Source organism: Jaculus jaculus, chromosome 2 (genome assembly GCF_020740685.1).
Source record: "Jaculus jaculus isolate mJacJac1 chromosome 2, mJacJac1.mat.Y.cur, whole genome shotgun sequence".
Taxonomy (NCBI): Eukaryota; Metazoa; Chordata; class Mammalia; order Rodentia; family Dipodidae; genus Jaculus; species Jaculus jaculus.
The window spans coordinates 85,139,249-85,151,009 of record NC_059103.1 but is presented as its reverse complement, the minus strand read 5'-3'; the positions used below and the strand labels follow the sequence as shown (position 1 = coordinate 85,151,009).

The window sequence follows — 11,761 nt, the reverse complement described above, 5'->3', positions numbered from 1 at the left end:
AGGAAAATGACTTGGAGGAATAACAAGAAATATGCAAAACTACATAACTCACCCTATCACACATACAAAACAAAACAAAAAAAAAAATCATGCTATTTTAAAGATTTATTTTTTTTTTTTTACAAATCCAGCCAGTAATTTCTTTTAAAAGTTAAGTATAACATTTGCTTTAAGAGATCACAGTAAAGTTTTGTTTAAATACTATAATTAAGCCAAAAGCAGTCATATGTACAAATATGAAAATTCAAGTTGCTCCTTCAGTAAAATTGTTTCAGAGAAAATCTGCTGCTCAACAATCATGCTAAGCTTCCAACTAACATGTCATTATCCTGCAAGTCATTACTTGTAGCTAATTTCAACTACATTAATAATATTACATTAGAACTTTCTTTTTCCTTTTGGGTTTTGAGGCAGGGTTTATCTCTAGCCCAGGATGAGCAGGTGCTCTCTGTGTAGCCCAGACAGGCCTTGAACTTATGGCAATCCTAGCTAACTTTAGTCTTCTAAATGCTGGGATTAAAGACTTGTGCCACTATATCCAGCTACATTTGTTAGTTATAAGTCTACAGGTTACTTGTTGGTAGCAGTTGAGTCTTTCCAATAGGATTTATTAGCAAGCCTTTGTACCAGACCCTTTCTTTATCTGACGGTATCCTAAGGACCCTGTTTTTTATCCTGTAAGGAATGACTATATTATTATTGACCACATATTTCAATATGTCATGACTAGTCAGATCATCCAAGGGAACTTTAATGTGACCATCACATGTGTGGTCCTGTTTACAAACTCTAATGGACCCAGGAAAGGCCTGTACAATATCTGGGTGCCTCTTCATTTTCAAGAAAGATTTAGAAGTGAGGTCCATGTTTGATTTTGAAAGTGCATCATTCAACTAACTATACAATGTAGACTGGTCAGGACCTGACTGAGTGCATGGCACAGAGGAATCTTCTGATGTGCTTTCTACAAATGAGAGAAGAGAACTGTCAAGCTCACTGACTAAAGGAGAAGCATCACTAAGGTCCAATTTCTGCCTCCCACATGGTCTGCTCTAATCCAACAAAGAGTTAATTCTTCTGACAGATTGACTGGCAGGAGTACGTTGGAATTTAAGAGGTGACTTCACTTTTGTTTTATTTGGTTAATTTAAAGAAAGCTTGTGAAACCACTTATGTGATCAGTAGCATTTTTGTGGTCCATCATTTGTAAATTTTCAAGAACTATTTTACAGCATTTGTCCACCAGTGACTGCTGCTTAGCAAGTCTCACAGCCCGAGGTTTTGAAGTGATTCTTACACTGCCCACACTCTCATTTCTGCTGTGAGGAAGAGGACCAAGCCTTGGCCACCTGAGGAGCTGCACTTTTCACCACATCTTCTGCAACCATTCTCTCATTCTCTGTTCACTGAGTATTTGCATCATCTTCTACAGACTGCTGTCCCTTAGCTTGTGTAGCTCTGGGGACTGCTTGGTGGCAGAGGTTATCTTTTGGTATAATGAAATGGACAGCTTTGTCAGGTTCCACCTTTATCTGACTTGAGTAACATTTTACAGTTGCTTCTTTACCAATGTTTTGACTTTGATGTGGTAAACCAAGCCTCCCTCTGAAAAACCAAATGTCATGTTTATCCCATTTTCATAATTTTCCTTTGTTTCTCTCACAGTCAAATCATTAGTTTTAAATAGATTTTTCTCTAAGCAATTTTTTTTATATGATATGCTTCCTTCAATTTTTCTTCCTCCTTGATAGTTACTGATGACTGCCTGTGGTTTATCAATGCATGAAGATTACTTCCAGGCTCAGAAAATGCCTTCTGAATCTTGACCAAGGTCTCAGAGGTCAAGTTACTTTCATCATCACTAAGGGAACTTCCCATTGTCCTGCTATCAGGCTGGCTATGTGCAGTGGAAGGGGTGAGTTCACATGGCATTGCTGGTGATTTTTCAACAGTAGTATTGGGCTCCAAAGAAAAAATTTGCACCTCAAGATTTGCCAGTGTCAGAGAAGCTTTATTTGGATCCACTTCTCCAAAACTTGAATTACTGAGTCCTGTCTAAGACATCCAGTAACTTGCCCAGTCTAGTCTATCTGAAGTCAATAAGATTTCCTTAGACTTAACTCATATTTCTGAAACCTCTGGCAATCTCTCATCAATATCAGTGCTAAAGAGCATGTTTGTTTTCACAAATTCCATTCCATGTTTTAAACTGCTGATTTGCTGGTTGCTGACCAACGTTTTCACATGTATCGGTGCCTGAATGTCCACTTGCATCTCTGTTATTCTTTCCCAGACTATATTTTAAAGGAAGAGATCTTCAGACATTTCTTTTCTTGACAACTGACTTTAGGAGAGAAACAGCCTGCTTTTCCTGATTCCACCCTGCAATTTACTTATTTATATTTATATTTATTTATTTATTTGCCTGCTACCCTTTTACTTTGTCTAAGTCTATCTGTACTGATCAAATGGTTTCCACTGCTGAACTACAGGAGTGAACTCTGAGGTGACCATTCTAGGCCTGTATCCAAATGAACTGTTCTGGTGTAGAATTACTACTGAAGAGATGACTTGGCAACAACTCAAAGTTCAAATTGTGTTTCATGGACTTCCTCTTCTTACTGGAAAAGCTAGAATAGTCTCCTGGCATTGTGTGCTTAGTGCTTGGTGTAAGAATCACTGGTGATACAGATGACTGGACTGGTTATTCCTTTTGGGGGTAAAAGAGGGTATTCTGTTAGATTTAGGTTTATTTAGGGATCCATTAACAAAATCTCCAACACTTTGCCTTCGCTTTCTCTTGCATTCACATTCATCCTCTTCAAAGTCTTCCAAGGATGGAGTTACACAGAGACTGTCAGTACCAAACATAGCTGGTATCTTTTCCAGGATAAAATGTGGCACACACCCAATTTCTGATGAACAGTCAGAGTCTGTACCACTGCTATCTGTAAACACAGCCTCTTTTCTGTTAGCAGACACCTTTCCATGCCCTTCACTCGTCTGAAGAAGATTTGGTGCAAATATTACCGCAAGATTGCTGCTATACATCTTATTCTCACTTGATCTAAGGGACATTCCAGCTCTCCTGCAATTGTCTGGTCCACGGCGGACAACCATGATCTTGATGCCCTAGGCAGCCCGAAGCTGCTGCAGCAAGGCCAGTCTGACCAGCCTTGGATCGCACATCCCTGTTACATTGCCCTCTCTCCTAGGCAGGCTCCGGGTCCTCACTTTCTACCGCCATCACCGAATCTTGCAAGTTCCAAAACCTCACGGGTTCGTGTCCCCCTGCTCCGCCTTCTAGCACTCCTCAGGCCCAACGCAGCCACTTCCACAGCTTTCCCTCCACCTCCTCCTGCTCCCGAGCCGCTCCAGCCTCCCTCCCTTCTCTTCTTTCTGGCCACCCAGCTCGCTGGCATCCGCGCCTTCCCCCCAGACCTGCTTCACTCCTGAGGACGTCCCCTTGCCCCTTTCTCCCACCGCCACCCCGGATCACACGCTGCTCGTTTGATCCTGCAATCTGCCTGCCCATGAGCCCTACCCGCTATCTTCAAACTCCCGTGTAGCGGAGGATGACCTTGAACTTCTAGTTCTGCAAACTACATCTCCTAGGTGCTGGTATTATAGGTGTGCATGCCTGATTTATGTGGTGCTGAGGTCAAACCCAAAGTCTTATGCATGTTAGGCAAACATTCTATCCCTGAGTTACATCCCCAGCCACCCCCATATTTGTACAGTACTGAGAATTGAACTGATAATTTCTACCAGCATTACTTTTTCAGCTCTTGTTAAGACTAAATTGACCTAACATGCATATAAACAGAATTTTCTATCCAACAGCAAGAGAATACACATTTTTGAAGTAATTGCAGACTATTATATTAGTAAATCATAAGTTAAGCAACAAGAATCTAACAAAAACTGACATCATATCATATTTTACCATACTTGTATTAAATTATGAGGTTATAATAGGAGATTTGGATAATTCACAAATGTGAAAATTAAAACCCATACTTCTCAGCCAGTAATGGGTCAAAGAAGAAATACCAAGGACATTTAAAAATATACAAATACAAATAGAAATAAGATCTCAACCCACCAAGTTTTATGTGAAACCCTAGAAGTAGTGCTAAGAGGAAAATTTATTGCAAAAACTGTTAGATTAAAAATGATCACAAAAGCCAGGCTTGATGGCTCATATCTTTAATCCTAGCACTTGGGAGGGAGAGGTAGCAGGATTACCCTCATTTCAAGGCCAGTCAGAGACTACATAGTGAATTACAGTTCAGCCTTAGCTGACACTTTCTCAAAACAAAACAAAAATGACCACAATAAACTGGCATATATTAAACATCAACAATCCAGAAAACAACAAACCAACTTCAAAACTCATAGAAGAAAGTATGAAAGGTCTGAAAAAAATGTAATAGTTTTGAAATGGTAGAAAATATCAATACAATTCTTGTATTTAAGTAAAAATAAAATAGCTAAGTACTAAACCAAACTCTTTTAGAAATAACTAAAATTTCAATAAATTTATAGAACATAAAATTAACATGCAAACCTCAGTAACATATTTAATAATAACAATGAGCTCAAAGAAGTGTGCAATGATGGGCTGGAAAGATGGCTTAGCGGTTAAGCGCTTGCCTGTGAAGCCAAAGGACCCCGGTTCAAGGCTCAATTTTCCAGGACCCACGTTAGCCAGATGCACAAGAGGGCTCATGCATCTGGAGTTCGTTTGCAGTGGCTGGAAGCCCTGGCATGCCCATTCTTTCTCTCTCTCTATCTGCCTCTTTCTCTCTCTGTCACTGTCAAATAAATAAATAAAAATGAACAAAAAAAGTTTTAAAAAAAAGAAATGTGCAATGAAAACAATGCCATTTATAATAGATATAGAAAGCCATCTTTTAAAATATACTTTATTTATTTGAGAGGGAGAGAGAGAGATCATGGGTGCATCAGGGCCTCCAGCCACTGCAAATGAACTTCAGACACAATGCCACCTTGTACATCTGGCTGACGTAAGTAATGGTGAACTGAACCTGGGTCCTTAGGCTTTTCAGTCAAGCTCCTTAACCACCAAACCATCTCTCCAGCCCTTGAAAACTATCTTTAGAAATTGATTTAAACAAATATCTATTGTTGGACACTGTCAAGCACAGGCTGGAGCCTTCAGGATAGAGGCCTGAGATGCCAGGCATAGCTAAGGATTCCCTGAGCTACAGGAGGTCACTCCCTCTCCAAGCACAACACACCTGAACTTATGTTTTGCCCATAACTTTGTGGCCTTTGGCCAGTTGCCTAGGAAACTCCTCATCAGTCAGCACATTCACATAGCCCATCCCCATGAGACCCTAGATCTCCTGATCCACCATTGCCTATGGGCTGTAATGAATTTTCCCATATTAGGCACAGACTAGAAATCTTTAAATCCACCAATCCCCTTAGTGTCCTCTTCCAGCCCTCAGGTGCTTATAAATCCATTTCCCTGACAGTAAGCCAAGATTTGTTCACAGAAACTGACTTCCGGGAGAGAGTGATTCTTTCTCTCCTCACCTGTGCACGGCCTTGGTTGCCTGGGATGCCTTCAGGGGAATGATGACTGGGCCCCGGAGGACACAGGAATCCACAGTTAATTATTAGATATATATAATAAACACTAGAAGAAGTTGAACAAGGAAAAAGTAAATGGAATTATATCTCATGATCATGGACTGGAAGTATTCATATTGTGAAAATGCCTATACTATGCAAAGTGATCAATGGATTTGAGAATCCCTATAAAATTTCCATATTTTTATAGAAATAAAAGTGACAACCCTAGAACTGGGTAACACCTCAGTTGATAAAAGTGATGGATTCATGAGCATGACAACCTGACTTTGCCACCAAGTCCCATGTAAAGTGGCACATGCTTGTCATTGTAGTGCTATAGGTGGAGGCAGGCAGATACCCTGGGCTCACTGACAAGCCAGTCCAGCCTAAGTGGTGACATCTAGACACACTAGAGGCCTCATTTCTAAGGAGGTAGGCAGAATCCTTGAGCCTGATGCCTGAATTTGTCCTTGGATGGATATACATGTAAACACACATGACACAATAAGAACATATACACACAATAAATGATAAATAAATAAATTAAAAACCTAAAATTCATATGGAACCATAAAAAATCCTAAATCAGCAAAACAATCTTGAGCTCACAAAACAGTGAAGATGAAGACATTATGCTGTCTGCTTTCAAAATGTACTACAGCTGGGCGTGGTGGTGCATGCCTTTAATCCAGCACTCAAGAGGCAGAGGTAAGAGGATCGTCGTGAGTTCAAAGCCACCCTGAGACTCCATAGTGAATTCCAGGTCAGCCTGAGCTAGAGTGAGACCTTACCTCAAAAAAAAAAAAAAGTACTACAAAGTGAAAGTAATAAAAATAGCACAGAACTCCTTAAAATAGATGCATTAGTCACTGGCATGGAATATAAGGCCCACAAATTAAGCAACATATTTATGACTAGTTTGTTTTGCCAAAGATGCCAAGCACCATGGTAAAGAGCATTGTGTCTTCAACAAATGTCACTAGGAAACTAGATTTTCACATGCAGTGACTGAAATTAGAGCCTCATGTTACAAAATTCACAAGAGTAAACCATACAAGGCTAGGAAGATGGGTCAGTACGACAAAGTGCTTACCATTAAAGCAGGAGTACTTGGGTGTGGATCCCAGAGCCAGTGTAAACTCTTGAAGCTAGGAGAGGCTTCTGTAATCACAGCACACCTATAGCAAGATGGTAAGCAGACACAGGAGAATTTCCCAGAAGCTCATGATCCAGCTAACCTGGTGAATATGGTAGTAAACAGAGACCCTGTCTCAACTGAAGTTCAAGGTCAGGACTAACACCCAAAAAATGTCCTCTGACCGCCACACACATGAGCATATTCATCATTCTCACACATACACACCAAACAAAAATACATAATCTAATGCAAATAAATTAAAGACTTAACTGTATTACCTGAATCTACAAAGCTATAAAACTACTAAAAGAAAACAGGAAATCTCCAAAAGGTAGAACTAAGCAAAATGTTCTAGATAATCCCAAAATCATGAGTAGCAAATAAAATATAGAGAAATGAAGCTACATAAAAATGACAATCTTCTGAACACAAAAAGCAATGAACAAAGGAGGAGAAAATCAGCACTAGAGAAAAATATTTGTTTAACCACATCTGATAATGAATTCATGTGGAAAACATAAGAAACTCAAAACAACCCAATGGTGACAAAATAAATGGCCCTATTTCAAAGTCACAAAGGAGTTGAAAAGACAATTCTCAAAGGAAGATATAGTAAATGGCCATCAGGTGTATGCAAAACTGTCCAACTACATTAATCATAAAAAAGAAAAGAAAAATCACAAGCCCTTAAAACCTACAAAATAGCTGTTTTTATTTTTTTATATTTTTATTTATTTATTTGAGAGCAACAGAGAGAGAAAGAGGCAGATAGATAGAGAGAGAGATAATGGGTGCTCCAAGGCTTCCAGCCACTGCAAATGAACTCCAGACGCATGCACCCCCTTGTGCATCTGGGGTCCTTAGGCTTCACAGGCAAGCGCTTAACCGCTAAGCCATCTCTCCAGCCCCAAAACAGCTGTTTTTAAAAAGTCAAAAGCTTTACTGACACAGAAACATCAACTCATTCTTGAACAGTCACATAATATCCATTTTATATTATAAGGCATACACTCATTCTCTCATTCGCTCGCTCTCCCTTTCCAGACAAATAAATTAAAAAAATAAATAAATAAGTGAAATTCTTGAGTTAAATTTACCCTATGTTGCATTGCTGGTAGAAATCACCCAACCAAGAGCAGCTTGTGGGAGAAAAAGAGGCTTATTTTGGCTTACCAGCTGGGAATCTCCATGTCATGAATTTCCATGACAGGGAAAATGATGGCATGAGCAGAGGGTGGACATCACTCCCTGGCCCACATCAGGTAGACAATAGCAACAGGACAGTGAGTAAAAAACTGGCAAGAGGAAACTGGTTCTAAAACTCATAATCCCGCCCCCAACAATAAATTCCCTTCAGGTGGTATTAATTCCCAAATCTCCATTAGCTGGGAACCTAGCATTCAGAACACCCAAGTTTATGGGGAACTCGTGAATCAAACCACTATACCCAACAAATAATTGAATCAATTTATATAACCTAAACTTAAAACAAAAGTCCCAAACATACAAGAGTTAAACAGACAAATGTTAAAGAAAATGCAACAATAATAAACAAACAAAACGACATCTCTTATAAATTTTGGTGGAAATGTAAAACAGCATAGAGTTTCTAAGAAAATAAAATTACCTTATGATCTAGCTCCACTGAGGAATCAAAAGCAGACTACAAGTACTGCACAGCCATGTTTACTGTGAGACTACTAACACAAGACAAATTATCGACTCAAAGTGTTGACCAGTGGATGAATGGACAATGAAAATGTCATTTTTACACACAATGGAACTTTCTTAAGTCATAAAGAACAAAATTATGCCATTTTCAGTAATTTGATGGAATGTAAGCATATTAAGTGAAGTAAGTCGGATGGGATAAAACAAGCACTACATCTTTCCTTTCATGTGTGGAATTTAGGTAGGGGAAGGACATAACAGTAAAAAAGACATTAGTGGGAATGAGAAAGGGAACAAGGGTGCGGTAAGGAGGAATATGATCAAAGTATACTGACTGTATGCAAGTATGAAAATATCACAATGGAACCCAACACATTTTGAAATTGATATTTACACTAATAAAAACCTCACCACAGGGTTAAAGGGGTGGCTTTATGGTTAAGGTGTATGCCTGTGAAGACTAAGGACCCAGGTTTAATTCCTCACTACCCATACAGGCACATGCACAAAGGGGCACATGCATCTGGAATTTGTTTTCAGTAGCTGGATGCCCTGGCATGTCCATTCTTTCTCTCTCTCTCCCTCAAAACGGATAAATAAAAACTTAAAAAAACCTCATGATGAAAAATAGACAGAATTAAAAATAATAAAAATGAATATAGAACATCTAGTATGCCAATAATATGACAGCTCTACTTGGGGGGGGGAGAAATGCAGGCATGGAGGAATGATAATAATTAAACAATGCTGGAACTAATACTTTAGAAAAGAAACATGTCAATATGTAGACTAACATGTCTCAACTAATTTTTAGGAAGATGTTGAAATATTACAAATATCTATGTCATAGCATTATAAATGCCGAACCTAAAGAAGCAGAGAAAAAAATCTCCAAATTATCTTCATAAAGAGAACAAGTAACCCTCAAAAAAAAAAAAAAGAAAGAAAAGAAAAAGGAAAGAAGAGGTGATGACAGACAGCAATCCTACCTGTCACTCTTCTACTGCAGTTTCAATTACACTTGTGACCTCTGAAGTCTCCAGGTGAGGCAGCAGAGGAGTTTAATTTGACTTATAAGTATCTGACATTGATTTTTACCAGATTTTATGATTTTTTGATGCCAACATTTTAACGTTTAAACATTTCTGACAATTACCTCATGTCTTTTTTGGTTATTTCATCTAGTACATTGACAGAAATTTCTCCACATTCACTATAATTTAAATCCATTGTCTTACTGTTTTTTCAATGTAGAAGTAGTAGTGTCAACTTTCTATCTTATGCTCTCATCTGTTAGATAATTGTTCCTCAGCAGAGCATCTTGATTTTACTGCACAAACTTTTTGGCTTATTTCTCAACTATATCTAACAAGTACATCATATATATATGATTGAGATTTTAGAATATAATTATGAATAATCCCTAAAAGTAATTCTACTGAAAATATTCACTGAAAATATATATACATATAAAAACAAAGCAGGGAAAACCATTACTTGAAGCTTAAGAGAAGGAAAAAAGACAAAGCTTCTGTTATTTAGGAGGGTGCCAAGTAGGTATTCCTGAAATATTTTAATTATAGTAAATTTGATGTTCAGGCAAATTTTAAGATATATTCCAAATATAACTGACAAAATGTCAGAATTAATACCAGCATATTAAAGTCCAGATATATATATATATATATATATATATATATATATATATATATATATGTGTGTGTGTGTGTGTGTGTGTGTGTGTGTGTGTGTGCTTGTGTGTGTGTGTGTCTTATAAAGTGTATATTAATTTATAGATATTGGAGAAACAGCTAATAAGATAGTTTATTTATGAAGCTTAGTATAATGCCCACATATAGTATATAACTATATATACATAATTATTTTTAAAATATTTTATTTTTATTTATTTGAGAGAGAGAGCTATATAGAAAGAATGGGTGTACCAGGGCCTCAGTTGCTGCAAACAACTCCAAACACATGTGCCATCTTCTGCATCTGGCTTATGTGGGTCCTGGTGAATTGAACCTGGGGCCTTTGGCTTCAAAGGCAAATGCTTTAACCACTGCGACATCTCTCCAGCCCTATACACATAATTATAAATATGATTTCTGCATTCAGATTTCAAAAATTTGGTTGAAATTTTGGGAATTTCATAATTATTCAGAGGTTTTCTATTTGAAAAATATATATATATATATATAGGTTCTTAGTTAGCTGTTAGTAAAAATATTTGAATTTTATTGCAGTAAATACTAGGGAGACACAAACCATCAAACCAACAAGAGGAAGAGAAATCTGGAGCTTAGCACTAAATGAGGCATCTATCATACCTGCCAGGGCTCAGAGAGCATTGCAGAGGCAGTCACAGAAACAAAGAGTGCTGCTGTCATTGCTTGACAGCCTATCATCTCAATGAGGAGAGTCAAAACTCATCAATAGGGCTGGAGGGACAGCTCCATGGTTAAAATGCTTGCTTGTAAAGCCTGATGCTCTGGCTTTGATTCCTCAGTGAAAATGTAAAGCCAGATGCACAAAGTTGTACATGCACTTGGAATTGGTATGCAATAGCAAGAGGCCCTGGAACAAATTCATTCTCTCCTATTCTCTCTCTCTTTTTCTCTCTTTCCTTGCATATAAATAGATAAAAAAATTAAAAGACTGATCAAGGCAGAAAGTATAGACTATCAAGAGATCAGCCCTCAGGGCTGGAGAGATGGCTTAGTGTTTAAGTGCTGAAGCCTAAGGACCCCTGTTCCAGGCTCAATTTCTCAGGACCCACGTAAGCCAGATGCACAAAGTGGTGCATGCATCTGGAGTTCATCTTCAGTGGCTGGAGGCCCTGGTATGGTCTCTCTCCCTCCCTCCCTCTCTCTCTCTCTCCCCCCCCTTTCTTCCTCATTCTCTGTCAATCTCAAATAAATAAAATAAACAAAAATAAAAAATCTATTAGTAAATAAATAAATAAAATAAAATAAAGAGATAAGCCCTAAAAGAAATTTCTACTACACCCTCTAAGGCCAAAGAACATTGTGGGGAGGGGGTTACAATGAATGTAAGAACCACAGGGGACATAGGCTTACTTTGGGGTCCTAGTTTTGGGACATGAATTGATTGATGCCATCATGACTCCACAGTGGTTGCCAATACCTTCACACGACCCATACAATCCTGAGCCCATCAATGTCTGATATGAAATGAGAATGAGAATAAAAGGAATGAGACAGCAAAACAGAAGAAGGACTACCTTGAAAAATAGAGGTTCCCAAAGAGGCAGGGGAAGGGACAAAAAGGATACGGTGTGAGCACATGATAAAATTACTGTATCTTCAGATATTAAAGTTTTTG

General features: G+C 38.3%; 1 pseudogene; it reads right to left on the bottom strand.

Annotated features, from left to right (window-relative positions):
• Window positions 1–563: 563 nt before the first annotated feature.
• On the bottom strand, window positions 564–3,120 carry LOC101605035 (annotated as a pseudogene).
• Window positions 3,121–11,761: the final 8,641 nt, after the last annotated feature.